The sequence below is a fragment of the Mus musculus genome, chromosome 8 (assembly GCF_000001635.26).
Source record: "Mus musculus strain C57BL/6J chromosome 8, GRCm38.p6 C57BL/6J".
NCBI lineage: Eukaryota > Metazoa > Chordata > Mammalia > Rodentia > Muridae > Mus > Mus musculus.
Genome location: NC_000074.6, coordinates 19646245 through 19663187, shown reverse-complemented (window position 1 = coordinate 19663187; position 16943 = coordinate 19646245).

Genomic DNA, 16943 nt, shown 5'->3' with positions numbered 1-16943 from the left:
GTATCTGAAAGAAAATTAAAACCTCTTAACAGTTCAGAATCCCCAGCTTGGGACTAAGAGAGGAGGGAAGGAAGAAAAAAGAGAGGGAGGAAACAAAGAAAGAATAAAAGGAGGGAGGGAGAGAGAAAGAAAGGAGAGAAGACAAGAAGGGAGGGATGGAGGAAGGAAGAGAGGTGGAGGAGAAAGAGGAGTTCCTTTTTGCCAAAGTCCCCTCACAGGATTGATACCTCATACATTAAGGCCTTCATCCTCTCTGACTAGAGGACTGCATTTGCTTTAACACATCCTCTAAGGTGCTGCTACCCCTTTCTGCCTGTCTCTGCCTGTGTCTCAGGTCTGGTCTGAACTCACCACGTCTTGTTAATAATAAATCAGACATGCAGATGCTCTGCAAAGGGGGGAAGGCCTTCTAAGTGCACACCTGTCAGGTCAAGAAACACCTGGAGAGGAATTTTACCATCTGCTCAGCAGCAGCTGGGAAGAAGCAGCAAGAGGGTGTGTGCATTTCGATTCAGGAGCGTCGCTGGGTCTCCTACTCAGTGCCAGATCCTGTGTTGAGCAGACAGAGTGACAGCAGGGGCCAGAGACTGTTTTTTTTATTCTCACCACACTTAGTTCTTGTGAGATGGGTGGGAGAGAGTAGCAGAGCCAGAGTCAGAATTATGTGATCATCTGTGAACATATATCATTCATATATCAGATATCTTCAAAAAATTCTGCCTTAGAGACTCAGGTACTGATTAATTTAAGCCAATGAGGATCGTGACTTATTTTATACGGTGATTGGCAGATACAGAACAGATAAGGGTGGGACTGGAAACATAGCTCAGTTTGTAGATGGCTTGCCTACCATTCAGGAAGCCTGGGTTTTATCTCCATTGCTGTATAAACCATGCATAGTGGCACATGTCTATACTCCAAGTACTAAAGAAGTGGAGCCACGAAGATCAGAAGTTCAAGTCATCCTTCCCTACATAGTGAGTTTGGATCAGACTGGGCTATAAGGACACTTGAGATTGCTACCTTCATTGTAGCTGTCACCAGACCATTGCTGCATATGTCATCTTGAGGAAAATGTCTAAGTTTCATTAGAAGACCTGAGCCCCCTCACCGTGCCCTATTTCAGCCTTGTTCTATTCCCTTACCTAACTTGGGAATGATATTTGTTCCCATTTAGAAACGGTGTTTGTTTTGCTTTTGCCCTGGAGTAAGATAGTGTTACCTCCTCTGCCTGCAAGTTGGGAAGCTGTTTTAACCTATTCTGAGTCACGGTTTTCTTATGCATAAGCCTCTTTCTCCAGAGAGAGAGAGAGAGAGAGAGACTGACCTATACCCGTTCTGGAATCACTAACCAGTTACTGTGTAAGAAAGGGGATCAAACATGCAACGAACAAGGAACGGCCAATAAAGTTCACCCTGGAAAGCTTTCAAACCATGGTAAAAGTTGGGTCTATCACCAAAACATCTGAAACTATTAAACTGAGAGAGGCTCCAGCTTGCAAGTTTTGTAAAAGCTACCTGATGATTCTAATTTACAGTAAAGGATTAGGACTAATAAAATAGAAAATGTTTAAAAGTATTTGTCTAATATGAACATAAAATTTGTGTGTGTGTGTATGTTCATGCACACGTGTGTATGTGTATAGGTATTTATATAGGGGTTTTGTGTGTGTGTGTGTGTGTATATATTTGAAAACTATTGTGTTACTTTCTCTGAACTTTTGTTACAAATGAGGAGTCCTCTGCCATTCAATTTGTTTTACTATCTACCCGTTTTAAGATTTTATTGTTTTCTTCAGTTTTCAGAAGTCTGAATATGATATGCTTTGGGAATAAGTCTTTCTTTCTTTCTTTCTTTCTTTCTTTCTTTCCATTTATTAAATAAGACAAAGATTCACTCTGTAACATAGGCAACAGTCCTCCTGCTTCAACATTCCAAGTGCTAGGGCTATAGGCATAATTGTCATGTTCAGGGATCTCTGAATTTATCCTTCTTTGAGGTCACATGGCATTTTGATTTTCTATATTTTGTGTATCATCTTTGGCAGGTTATTTGTATTATCATTTGAGTAGTTTTTCAAGCTCACCTTCTTTCTCTTCTTCTTCTTGGACTTCAACCACACTGACATTTGGTTTAGATGATTATAATCCTAGAGGATGCTCTATGCTTCCTTTTGCTTTTGGTCTCATTGCTCTCTGTGGTTCTTCTTGCATAATCATCAACTTCTGTTGTCAAGCTGACTCGACCAAACTCTGGTCGAGTCAGCTTGACAGGCCAAGAGGCTTAGAAGTTACTCACGAGGCAAAAGAGTTTCACGGAAACTCACCTCCTGGAGTCTGGTGTCCTCTCTAACCCATGCATTAATATTCCACTCCCGCATTAGTCTGGTGTATGGATCCACATGCTCTCTTTTAGTATTATCTTATTATAAGTGCCTTTTAAGATCGAATTCTGACATAGCCAAGCCTTCACCAGTGTTCCAATGTCCTAGAAAGTCCTTAAACTGACCATGGGCTTGGAATTCAGTAAGAATGTTGCCTATTCAGTGATAATCAGAATTACCTCTGGTACTTTGAATAAAAGCTAAGTCACTACCCTACACAATTTACCATCATCTAGGAAGAAAGAAGTTTGAGACCTAAAGAGAAAACAGAATAGATACTTAGAACTATAGATAGCTGAGTTATACCCTTATACACGTATTTACAATGGCCTAGGGGAAAGGTGGACTATACAATAGACTAAAATAGGAACTATGGCAAGAGCACGAAGCCCTTGACCCTGGCTTCTAAGATTAAGTGAACTTTAGGTGGAGCTGTTTTTGATCCCACTTGTTAACAATGAATTCTATTCCAGGTGGTTCCTGTTAGACCTTCTGTGTTTGCATTCCTCTGTTTTGTGTAAGAATCCAGTATCCTCTTTGTACCTTTCAACCAACTTCCCTATTTTCCTTTGTATAAAAAGTTTGATGCTCGATTTGACAAATTACATTCAGATTCTACACAACCTCTCCTGTGTGCATCTGTCTGTCAATTCATCCAACGCTTTGCCCACCTGCAACTAGAGACCAGTTCCACGCAGACAAAGGGGCCCAGAGGGTCTGCGGCATTCTGTATTTAAGTTTCCTCTTTCTCCCACTATCTCCATTCTGCTAGTGAGCTCATTGTAAGCTGCTATTTCAGTACTTCTAAAATTCTACTTCATTCTCCATTACATCTTCCATACCTTTTCAGTGACTTTCTCTTTGTTCCTTGCTCTAGGTAACTTTGAAATCATTTGTTGAATGCATTCTATGATCACGGCTTTAGAATCTTTACAGGGTCCCTGTACTATCTGTCTTCTCTATGCTCCTATCAGATATATTTTCTTCCCTTGCAGCTGACAGTCCTTCCATTACTGGCTTGTTAGGTGACTTTTCTATTGAAACAGGACACATGTTGTGAATTATATGAGGATCTTTTGTTTCAACCTATTTTTTCTAAAATTAGTTTTCTAAACTTACCTCTCTGTACTTCTTTCACAAGACAATGTCTTTAGCTGAAACACTCATTAAGAATTAAAGTCATATAATTTTTTTCTTAGTGAATTATTTAAGACAAAATATACTCAGAGTAACAATGGTTTATATCATGGGAGCTTGAGGGGCCAGATATCATTCCAATTCATGTCCCGTCTCTACAAAATTATTTGTTTAAGTGCTTTTATTAAAGAATAATCTAAAAGAACATAGCCCATATACAGGCAACAGCTTTTGGGATAGCCAGTTCAAGACCCACATGAAGACCAAGCTGCACACTTACTACATATGTGCAGGGAGGCCTAGGTCCAGCCTGTGTATGTTCTTTGGTTAGTGGTCAGAGGAGAAGGGGAGGGGGCGATTGGGGGGATTACATGAGGGGGGGTGACTGAGAGTATGGGACAGTGGGAAGGATGTAAAGTAAATAAGTAAAAATAAATAAAAATAAAAAGAATAATTCAGATAAAGCAATATTTATCCTTTTTAGTATACATCTCTGTAGGTTTTATTGGATGCCCACTAAAATCATGATAGCAACACGGAGTAGCTTTAGTTCCTCGATCAGAACATACAAAATCTTGGATGGGTCAGAAACAACTTCAGGATGTAGCTAGGACATCAAAATTTTCCAGGACATCAAACTTCTTGTGATCTGGCCTTTGTCCCCAGAACCTAGAGTTCAGATGTGGAACTTGGAAAAGTCAGCAATCAGTCTCACCTCTTCCTCTGACCCAGATTCTACAAGATCATTTTTATGACTGTTCTTCCATGTAGAGAAAATGATATATTCTGACATCCAAGTACCAAAGACAAGGAGGATTCAGAAGCAAAAGCACCCCAGTATCCTTCTGCCATTCCACTCCAGTATTCTAGTTCATTTTCTTAAGGAAAAAAAAATCCCAAATTTTAATGTTTCCAAGCAACAAAATGTGGGTCATCTAGACAGCAGTTTGGATGTGACTGACACAGATCCCTGTGATCAGCTGGCCTCTTAGCTGAGACGCATTCTCTTGGATGTCATAGGGCATTCAGGGAGACTTGAATTCCTGGAGGTTGGATATTCGGTGAGTCTAATGCAACCCTGGCTGGGACTGTTCATCGTGGCTCTGTATGATCTCTCGGGGGCTCAAAAAGAGCTCAAGACCGTAAGATGGTGGTGAGCATCATTGGACAAGCAGTTTTCAAGTCCTTCAGTCACATCTCATTTTTATAAAATATGTTTAGTAGGAGGAGTAGGGGTAGTGGGGTGGGGGCGTTGTGGGTAATACTAAACAGGCCACAGTCTGTGTATGTGTGTAAGTCAGAGGACAACCTGGCAGAGTCAGTTCTCTTGTTCCACTTTACAAGGGTTTCAGAAATTGAACTCAAATTGCCAGGTCTGACCACCAAGTTTCTTTACCCACTGAACCATCTCATGGACTCTAAATGTCCCCAGTGGGATAGCAAATAAAAACAGAATTGTGGGATTTCTCTCCCCAGTCCTAGGCATTGAACCTAGGATCATGTGCATGTTGGTGAAGCTCTCTGCTACTGAGTTATGTCCCCTAGATATTACAATGTATTTCCCAAGGGCCCATCAACTAGCCTAAATACAGATTCAAGGAATGAAGAAAGAAACTCCATATTTTGAAGAGAGAAAGTGCTATGTCACATAAATTAGGGTTGGGAGGAATTTTTGCGGACATGTGTTAACAACCTACCACATTGTGCTAGAAGAAGAGACAGCAAAGCAGAAAGTTGAATCTAAATACCCTGGACAGAAGCCCACAGTGGACACTCATAGTGACACTCTATCCAGTGGTCCAGGAAAGAACATCTGGTCCATCTTCATTACTAAAGAAATCCCAAGATACTGGATCCCACAATAAACCCCAGCTTTTCCAGGATGGGGAAGCTATAGCTTTCTGTTCACTGATAAGCACAAAGAGGCTTTCATTTGGAACCCTACCTCTATTTTGCTATTAACCATTCATGGTACATCAAAAGCAAGTTTTCCAAATGCTTTCTCTCAACAAAAATCATCATATTGTCCCTGTCTTTTTAAAGGCTAAGTATGGTCATGAAGATGAGCAGTTAACATGGGCAAGGGATTCTAGCAGACTTGCCTTCAAATTTGACTTTGAGCATCTATTTTGTACATAAGTTTGGATGAGTTAATTAAGCTTGCTAAACTTCTGTTCCTCGTCTGCAATACTTGAGTTAGAGGTCTTGCACAGTGCCAGGCACATGGTACTAGGTGCCTTTGATAGTGGCTTCTTCCCTGGCAGAACAGGCAGAGTTCTGACCCAGAGGCAATAGTGCCTACAGCTTCCAGGCCATCAAAGACAGAAACAGATTGTTTTCTTTGTTAAGTTTTAACTTGAAGCAGACAGAGCCATCCCTGTAAAGTAATTTATTTGTTGCCTCCGGGCCCATGTTAGGAAGAGTTCCCTGTCTATTCCAGGCTGATTTTGCAAACATTAACATATGTCAAGAGCTCACACATAGCCAAGACGTGGAATGTCTTTATTAGGGGCTCACATATATCTAGGTCTTTAAGTTAAGACCTCAGTGAAACTCATGGCTATCTTTCTGTCCATCACATTGATCTAGCAAATCTAACATCACACTACTATTCTATCATCCACATGCATCCGACTTGCTGAGCCCTGAATATTTGGGGCCATGAAGGGTATTTATTCAGCAATTTTCCTTTAGTTCAGAACTAGAAGCAGGTATCTCTGTCTTCCTCTGTGACCTCAGGGCTCTTCCTTAGCTGTTCTTCATTCACAATTAAACCTTTGCATCAGGCTTATAGAAGCTATGTACATTGCTAAGACCATGGGTGTAAATTCCATATGTTGTGGATAGCCCTGATCTTGTATTTTGATGCTAATTCTACTCTCCTGGAAGGGGCTACAGACTAGGAATGAATCACATATACAGGTGCCTTGTGAACCTTCTCTTCACCTTCACTTTTCAAATAAAGGCTAAAGTTGATGATTGGGCAGTAAGAGGGAAGGTGAAGTGGAAAAATTTGGGGGAGAAGGGGAGTTGGAGAGGGGGAGGGGAGGATGGAAGAGGAAGACAGAGGAGGATGAGGTGGAAGGAAGATGGAGCTAGAGCACATGGCTTGGAGAAATCGCGAGATATAGATGGGAATAGAGTAATGTAGTGGTAGAGCTGCCCAGTCTAGGAGTGTAGTTTGTATACCAACTATTTGAGCTGTGAATTATTTGACTGGGCTTTTTGTGTTAAAGATTTACTGCAACACCATACAATTTTTGCTTTCCATTAGCTTGTACTCAATTCAGTCCTGGAGCAATGCAGACACAAGTCCTGATCACTGAGCAATGGGGTCCGAGCACTTCTCCACACAGCTTCTGCCACAACAAATTGCTATGGCTTCCTATTGCTGAAAGTAGGCCTTTTGCTTTTTCAAAAAGTTTGCTAACTTTGCTGAAGACAATGGATTAGATGGGGCACTGAAGGTGGCTGTCTGTCAGGCAGGATGCTGAGAGAATATGGCAAGTGACCAAATGGAGGAAGCAAATGCAGAAATGCAGCAAGGGTAAACTAAAGGCAATGGAGGCAGAGAGAATTAGGAAGGTCTCGTGAAGGGCAGAAAGACGCTGCAGGTGATTGATTGGTAGGGTGGAAGTTTAGGAGGGTAGAAGAGACTGGCAGTGGTGATGGGCTTGATTGCAGCTCTCAGGTTTAGACCCAGGGCAAAGAGGTGAGCAGAATTATATGCAGAGTACAGAGTCCTCAGCAAATGAAAACCTTGAACCAACTAATAGGTGTTTGCTGGAAAGGGCTGAAGATAATTACCTACAAGCTTCAGTTCAACACATCCTGGGCTCCTTGCTCTGATTGTCCCGACCTCTGAGATGTGAGGCACAGTCATTGACGTGAGGAGCAGAGGTTCCTCTGGGATGAAGATTCACACACCTGAATGCTTCAGGCTTTTATGAGAGACAAGGAAGGGGGGGTATACTTAACTCAGAATCAAAATTGCATTAAACTTCGCTCATAACTGTGAAAGCCATGTATCTCAAAACAGAAGAGTACCAAAAGAAGAAGGAGCAAGGGAACATTCTGGAAGTGAACAGGCTCCCAGAGGTCTGCCTCCAGTGTTTTAGAGATGAGTTCTAAAGTAACTCATATCATCTGCATCTCAGTTTCCCCATCTATGACTCTCTGCCCTTCATGTATCAAAGGGTTTTTGTAGGTTCTCATATTATCCATTTGGGCAAAAGGAGCAAAAGACTTTTCAACTTCTTGGAGAAATTGCTCAATTGGTGAAATGCCTGCTGAGTTTGGATTCTTGGGACCTACATCAAGAGGACAGCATGCCTTAGTAGCACCTGTACTGAGAGGTGGGTTGATTCCTGGAGCTTCCTAGCCATCCTTCCTAGCTGTGTAGATGACCTCCAGGATGTGTGTCAGACCAAGTATCACAAACTAAGGTGAAGAGCTGCTGAGGAAGACACCTAACACCTCTGGCTCAGAGGCACGCACATGTGACTATTCCAGAACTACAGTGGACCTCACATGGCTAAAGGAAAGTGAAACCACAGATAAGGTATCAGCAGTGAAGATGTAGGATGCAATCCAGGACCAGGTGGCATTAAGGAAACATCTAATGAAATACAGCATGGATCAGCTCACATCAGGAATTTTTCACTGTAACTTTTCGATAAAACTGACCCCAGAGCCTGGGAAGTGAGGCATTTGGCTTGGGTATATACTGACCAAAGAACTAGACAGGCTTAAATGAAACTTTGGTATAATTCTTTCATGAAATAGCTTGACTCTTTTCAAGTGATGTATGCATTGATTTCATAACATGCTAACTAGTGAACAATCCTTGATCAGGCTTGGGTGGTGGTTAACCAGGGTTTGTTTATAAGGTGAGTAAGCTTCACCAGGTTAGATATTAAACCAACGTGGTTTTCACATGGGTTGGTTGCACATATGCAAACAGACAGGAGCCTAAGAACACTGGTGTCACCTCTGCAGTACACTGGCATGTCATTATCTTTAGAAGTGAGACTCTAGTTTCTTTTAGAAGGCACATAAACATGGTGTTCAATTATCTTACAATGACATTCTACAGTCTTGTGAGAGCTCTTTCCCCATTCCTAAAAGATCTTTCTTGCCAGACAACCCAAGTGGCTTGAGGGCCAATTTCAGGTCATCCACTTGACATTATTTTGGATGGTATTTGTCCAAGGGGTAGACATACAATAGGAGACAAACTGGACAAAGTGTCTCTGCTAGGCTATGAACAATAAAAGCCCTACATCAGTGAGTAGGAGTTGCACTTGAATATTCATTTACTGATGGACTCTTCACATATTGAATCACAAAAGTCATGTATACTTTAAGGGGTACTCCAACAGGGCCACACCTTCTAATAGTGCCACTCCCTGGGCCATGCATATACAAACCATAACACCAACCAAAAAGTCACTGAGATAGGGTGCTGCCATCAGGAAGGGCATCATGGAAGTGACATGACTCCTGCTTGAGTCCCAAAGGGGTGGGAGATGATGGATTCTGGTGAGTCCCCTAATTGTTTTCTAAGATGAAGAAAGACACAAAGACAGTAGAAGTAGACAGAAGCTACATCAAAGGTATCTATACAAAAGAAAACACAAAGGCACTTTCCTTTACATAAAGCTCAATGATAGGGTAAACAATTGTGCTACTGTGGCTGGCAATGGAAAACAAGGACTGTGGGAAAGGGTGGGAGAAACTTCTACAAGATGGGAATATGCCATATCTTGCTGGGATTTTGGATACAAAATAGAATCATCAGTTGCTACTCAATTGCATTCCACTAGACAAGTTGTAAAACTTAGAAAAATGCAGAGTTGGTAGGGGAGGAGAAGAGTTCATAGCAGGTGTCATTGCAAGCAGCTGGGGTGGGATGGGGTACCCAATTAAGGCTACCACCCAGAGGGTCTTGAGTCCACTCTTCACCTGTCCTTTGCACAGGAGTGGTCTAGGCTTTGGGATCTCTAGGAGTTTGTGCTATTCCATCAGGACCCGACCTTCCCTTTGTGATCTAATTTTACTCACATCATCCTTGGCACCTCATCTTCCATCAAGTGTAAATCCTTGGCCTCCAAAGAGAGGACCCAGCTCAGATGATCTGCCAAGGCTCTAGTTGCTGCAGACCCTCTGGGCCCCTGTGCCTGCGTAGGAAAGAGTCTCTAGAGTAGATGGACGAGATTAGGATGTAGTGACAGACAGACAGACACACAAGAGAGGTGTTAAATCTGAATGTAATTTTTCAGTCGAGCCTCAGACTTTTATAATAGAGTAAATTGTAAATCATAACAGAATAAGGCACATTGAATTTTTCCAGGTGCAAAAGGAGTGACTTCAAAAGGAACCAGATAAATGTTTAACACTAGAGATTAACACAGATGCAAGGGGAGTGACTTCAAAAGGAATTTGTAGGGACCAGATAAATGTTTACATTAGAGATTAGCACTTTCTGCCAGGCAAGAGTTTTACATTTAGAGTTAATAGCCCCAGGGTTGTTAACTCTTGACACGCCTCAAGAATAATGTAGTGTCACTGACCCCAAAATTCTCTAGGCCTCGTTAATTCTTATCTATATCTGGAGACTTTCCATTTATCAGTATAGTATACTAATTTGCTCTTGGAATGAAATGTAGTCTGTAATATGAATTTCTATCTCAGTGAGAATTTTAGACTCTTTTTGCAGACAACTGAATTAATGGCGAGTGCTTTATTGTTTTATGGTAGTGCTTAATTAGTTACTGAATGGGTTAAGCTCCTTGCTGCTATCTGGAATCTAAGAACACTGGGAAAGGGCTTTAGCTATGTTAGAATTCAATCTTAAAAGGCATTTACTATAAGGTAATGCTTAATAGAGTGCACGTGAATCTATACACTAGACTAATGTGGTAGAAATTTGAATATTATGGGTTAGGGAAAGAAATGCCATAACTCTGGGAGGAAAATTTCCATGGAACTCTTATTCTCATGAAACAGCTTCCAGGCTTTTCGCCTGACAAACCGATCCAAACTGGAGAGTTGACTTTTGCCAGACATCCAGGAGGAGAGTCCTAGAAATTCATTTTTCATGAGCAGCTTTTTGGCATTTCTGCCTCACAAGCTGACTCCACCAGAGTGCCCTGGCATCTAGTTCCTTATCTAGTTATTGACAGCTCCTTTCCATGAGAGGGATTCTCTTGAAATTGACATTGGGGATGAGGCAAGGGAAGCTGTCAGCATCTCCTACATTCCCCAAACAAGAGAGCCACCACCTTTACTTGAGTTTAAGGAGTTTTCTGTTCACACTGTGATAATGTGACGTTGATGTCAGCCTCAGTCCTCTGTCTTATTTGGAGTAAACAAAAGACCCTACAGAGGCCCAAGTCCATGTCAATGCCAGACAAGACTTTCTGCAATGTGCATGGTACATGTTTATCCCCCCCTTCTCTTCCCTCCCTCCTGCCTACCTTTCTCTTTCTCTCTCTCCCTCTCTCTCTATCTCTCTGTCTCTCTGTCTCTCTCTCTCTCTCTCTCTCTCTCTCTCTCTCTCTCTCTCTCTCTCTCTCTGTGTGTGTGTGTTTGTGTGTGTGTGTGCCTGTATCTGTGTCTATGTTTAGAAGGCCATGTACATTTTTCTAACTATACAGTTAGAAGCCAGAGGCTGACATTAGGTGTCTTCCTTAACTGTTCTTGTCCTAGTTTTCCTTCTCTTGCTGTGATAAACATTGTGACTAAAAACCATTTGGGGAGTCTTAGTTAGGATTTCTAGTGTCATGAAGTAACACAATGACCATGGAAACTCTTATAAAGGAAAACATTTAATTGAGGGTGGCTTATACAGTCAGAGATTTAGTCCATTGTTGTCATGGCAGGGAACATGGGAGTGTGCAGGCAGACATGGTGCTAGAAAGGTAGCTGAGAATTCTACCTCTGAATTGGCAGGCAGCAGAAAGATGAAGGGATACTGGCTTGAGCTTCTAAAACTTCAAGTCCACCCCCAGTTACACACTTCCTACAACAACAAGGCCACATCTACTCTAACAAGGCCACATCATCTGTTGGTGCTACTCTCTATTGGCCTATGGGGGCAAGTTTCATTCAAACCACTACAGGGTTTGTTTGGCTTACAAGTCACAGCCTATCATCAAGGGAAGCCCAGACAGGGATTCCAAGCAGGAACCTGGAGACAGGATCTTAAGCAGAGACCATGAGGGGGAACTGCTTATTGGCTGGTTTCTCATGGATCAACCAGTTTGCTTTTTAATACAACCTAGGACCAACTAACTAGTGGTGGCACCACCCACAATGGCCTGGGTCCTTCTACATGAATCATTAATCAAGAAAACACTCCCATTGACTGATGGAGGCATTTTCTCAATTGAATTTCCCTCTTCCCAGATAACCCTAGTTTGCATCAAATTGACAAAAACTACCTACATAGTTCTCACCTTTGTTTTGGAGATAGGATTGCTAACAGGACCTGGAGGTCGCTCACTGATTTTATAGACTGATTGGCCAGGGCTTCCCAGGAATCCATGGTCTCTGTTGCCTCAGTGTTGGGATTACAGGCATGCCCAGGTTTGTTACACTGGTTCTTGGGGATCGAACTCAGCTTCTTTTGCTTGTGTGGCAAGCACATTTCACACAACACTTCCACAAAATGTACTGTCTGCCAGCAAAAGCAGAGCACCTGGAGGAAGCTCGGTGTGTTTATTCCATTGAACATGAGGTTGGATTGTTATATACACATATCCAAGGAGACAGGGTTTGTTGTACACACCTGGATTAAGAGGACAGGTTTAACTAATTTTAGGAGGCGCAGTCTCTGTCAAGGAGCAATCTTCAGGCCATAAGTACTCAGGAGGAGAAAGCAATGGAAGACATTTTCTGCACACACTGTTGACACTCAAACCCTGTCTCCTGAGCAAGCTTCTACCTTGTCTCTGAGCCTAAGGCTCTGTATTCCTTGACATAACTGTTCCCATGTCAAACTATACACACCCACTCAGAGCATCACTTAACTCTGGCTTCCTCAGTTACCCACACTAAGCCATCTTCCCCAAGCCATATCCTGAGTACTCAATTCATTTTTGCTGGAGTTGAACATATTTTGTTAACTCTGAATGGTAAGAGTAGCCAATCTTGGAATTACTAAAATATACTATATCCCATTTGACCTTCATACTTTTTATACATATTATACTCTTTGCCTGGGGTTTATTTCTTCTTTTTTGAGCAGCTTGCTAATTCTTCCTGTAGAGAGAATATCTTGTGTATTGTATGGATGCATCACCTGTCAATTGAAAAGCCAATGGCCTATGGCTTAAGCAGGAAATGGGAGTTGGAACACCCAGGAGGCAGGAAGGGTTCGGGGATAGAGCCAGTCTTTGGATAATCCTCCCAGGAGATGTGAGCATGGTACCTGAGCACAGGTAACCACCCATGTGTCAAAAGGTAGGGGAAAATAATTGGGATATTTTAGTTATGATCTAGTCAGATCGTAACATTGTATGGCTAAGGTATTTATAGATATATTTTGAGTTTGAGTCTTATTTCAGGGAGCATGGGTCTGAGAAGAAGGATCAAGCTTCTTCCAGCTTCCCAACTTCTACATCTTCCCAAGACTGAGCTGTCCCGACATTTATAAGTGTAAATGATCATGCTGACCCTATTCCTACCTCACAAAACAGGCAGCACTAGGCACCCATCCATCCATCCGTCCACCCATCCATCCATCCATCCATGTCACTAGCCAACAGCTGCTTAATAACATCAAGGCCTTTCTGGGATCCTAGACAAAGTTGCCTGAGCTCTGAAGGTGTGGCTGCTGGCCCTCCAGGTTAGCCTTGTCTGTTGCTTGAATGGCCCAGCAAGGGCATAGATCCTTCATTCTTTTAGCCACAGAGTACACAGTAGGTACTCAAAAAATGTTTGCTATGGATAGGGTACTTATATACACCCAACCTCAAGTTAATAGAACAGTGCTTTGCACAGATCTTCCCTTTTAGGTCTGGGATTCCCTATTGAGCAGGGACTTCTGATCTGGGCTAGAAAGAGCTGACAACCTCCTGTCACTCCTCCTTTGTGAACAAGATTTATGTCCTCTGCATCCCCGGGGCGTGGAGCAATGAATTTAACCCAACAACTCAGAAATGGATTGAGGAAAGAGATGCCATGTTTTAAGGATTTTTCATCCTACTAAGTTTCTTTTGTTGTAATTTTTTTCTACTTTTCTCTTCCTCCTCTTCTTGTTTTAATTCTTAACTTCCTTCCAAATAGGAGACATCAAAAGGAACAGTAAATAGGAAGCACAGAGCTTTTTTTTAATTTTTTTTTAGTTTTTTTTTTAATTAGGTATTTTCCTCGTTTACATTTTCAATGCTATCCCAAAGGTCCCCCATATCCACCCCCCAATCCCCTACCCACCCACTCCCCCTTTTTGGCCCTGGCATTCCCCTGTACTGGGGCATCTAAAGTTGGCAAGTCCAATGGACCTCTCTTTGCAATGATGGCCGACTAGGCCATCTTTTGATGCATATGCAGCTAGAGACAAGAGCTCCGGGGTACTGGTTAGTTCATATTGTTGTTCCACCTATAGGGTTGCAGTTCCCTTTAGCTCCTTGGGTACTTTCTCTAGCTCCTGCATTGGGGGCCGTGTGATCCATCCAATAGCTGACTGTGATCATCCACTTCTGTGTTTGCTAGGCCCCGGCATAGTCTCACAAGAGAGAGCTATATCTTTTTTAAAACTAAGGAGACTCTCTCCCTTGCAAGAGCATTCAAGCAACAGACAAGGCTAACCTGAGGGCCAGCAGCCCCACCTTCAGGGCCCAGGCAGCTCTTGCCAAGGATCCCAGAAAGCCCTGTAGGCAGGGTTGCCATGGTGACAGAGCTGTCACAAGTCCAGGGTCTTGCTGGGTAAGCACAAATGGTTAGTGTGCTGGATCACTCTTTTCATTTGGAAATTACCACTAATTTGCAATTAGTTGGGGGAAAATTAGAGATAGAGGAAAGAGAATTGCTCATTTCAGCAAACAACCACAACCATGGAAAATTGACTTTTCTCCTGAGTCATGATGGAGAGGAAGGAACAGCTGCTACTGAAGAGAGCACAGGCTTCAGGCTTGGGAGTTACTGGGTCCTGGTCTTCTTTGGTGTCCTGACTAGGAGACCTTGAGAAAACCTCTATCACCCAGCATCCTGGACAGGATTCCTCCTGGCTCACCCCCAGATTCCCAAAAGACTTTTCACCCAGAGAACAGAGCACTTGGGAAAGAGATGGTTAATTGGGATGCAAAGCTGAATGGTTAATTAAGTCCCTGGCCAATACCAAGATGAGCTCCTAACCTAATGTTGTATTTCTTTTCTGTGGTATGAAGAAGGCAAGGGAGGAGAAAGGCAGAGTGGTCAAGATGAGCATGTTCTAACAGCTGTTCTGCTGTGAGGTCACTGGAGAACTTATCTTACCCTTCTGAATGCCATTTGCCTCTTTGTCCCAAAATATTTACGGGACATGTCTAGAATAGCCCCAGGCAGCCTTCCACCTCTGACATCCTTGATGATGGATACTGACCATTGTCAGTGCCAATGATACGGATGATGCTTTATCTTAACGAGAGCAGATCACATTTTTCAAACATTAGTTCTGCCAAACGAAGGGACATACCATGCATTATTTCATTTCATCCTTGAGATAATTGACAAAGTATTCCTATTGTCACTGGATCGACAAACAGGGTAAGCCAAGCTGAGGATTAAATAGTTTGCCAATGGTTATAACCCTTCTACAATGCCCAAACTAAAATGTGAATCTAGTACACACCCAGAGCTCCCATTCTTAAGCCAATTTCACATATCTTCTCTATTCTGGACCATTCAATGAATCTGCGAACTTCTAAATTGCTTTAGAGCTACATTCTACAGTAATCATTTACTAGCATCACAGTTTAGAGGCATGACAAATCCTAGTTTAGATTTGGATTTCTTTCTAATAAGTATCCCAGAGCAGAAGGCACGTGAAGGAGCAGTTTGTATCTGTCACACTAAAGTGTGACCAGTCTTTGATTAATACTAGTCTTCAGCTCATGTTGACCCTGGTTAATAATTCAGTGACCACTAGATCACTTTCACCATTGTCTCTCACCCTGAGCAGCAGCTGATGTTGGCCTTTCTGTCTGGCCTAGGTATGGTCTTCCAAAGGCAAACAGCCATTGATCAAAAGTGCTGGACCTAAGCCAGGCTTCTTGTGTCAGCCTGTATTCTCAACTACTTGGGAGGCTAAGTTTAAAAAATTCCGAAATACAAACCCTCTCTGGGCTGCAGCTTTGGGAGCTCAGTGAGGTTCTGTCTCAAAACACAAAAGACAAAAATGTTTTTTAACGTGAAAAAGTGGGGTTTGAAGAGGGAGTTTAGTCCTGAGCACTGGCTGGCACACATAAAAACACACGACAAAGTAAAACATGCCTCCATACTGTGGCTCATTCACAAATACTCTTGGCTCTCATATATGAGCTCGGTCATGCAACAGGGTCTTAAGCTTTGTTGAATAAAACAAGCCAAGATTAAGACAGGCCTTCAACTGTGTACTTGTTTGCTATTTAATTTGACTTAAAGACACCCCTTAAATGCTTATGGTTACCCTGGCCCTCTATCCAGACTGAGCTGCATACAGAATCTGTGAGTAGAATCAATAAGAAGCAAGGCGTCTCCACTGCTTTTCTGACTTGTCATCTCAGAGATGAAGTCCTAGGCCAGTTCGTCTTTGTTGAATAAATCTATCAAAGCTACTATACCTACTGTTACTCAAGGTGATGTTTTATGATGTCAGTCTGATCCATGAACTTACTTCATAATCTCTCCATACATTAGTTTTCTTATCAGTAAAATGCACTGAGTAATAACTATTTGCTGTTTTAGAGCAAATATCTTGAGATATTTCATATATTATATAATTAATATATTACATACTATATATTATACAATATTATACAATTGTATAATGTATATTATATAATATACATTATATTATATTATATTATATTATATTATATTATATTATATTATAAATTCATACCCTTAAGCTATGGACATGTTTCATAGTCTCTCCATACCTTGGTCTACCTCTCAGTGAAATGCATTGAAGAATAATAATATCTATTCACTGTTATACAACAAATATCTTGATATATAACCTATGTGTTATTTAATTCATACATTTAAGCCATATAGTTCAAAGACTTTTAGTGTATTCGCAGCATACTCTACATTGTGCATCCATTGCAATAATCAACAGAATATTTTCATTACCTCTTCGTCCTAGTATCTCTTCTGTTGCCATGATTGATAAAATATTCTGATGAAAAGACACTTACAGGAAAAAGCACTCTATTCTAATTCTAGTTTACAGTCCAT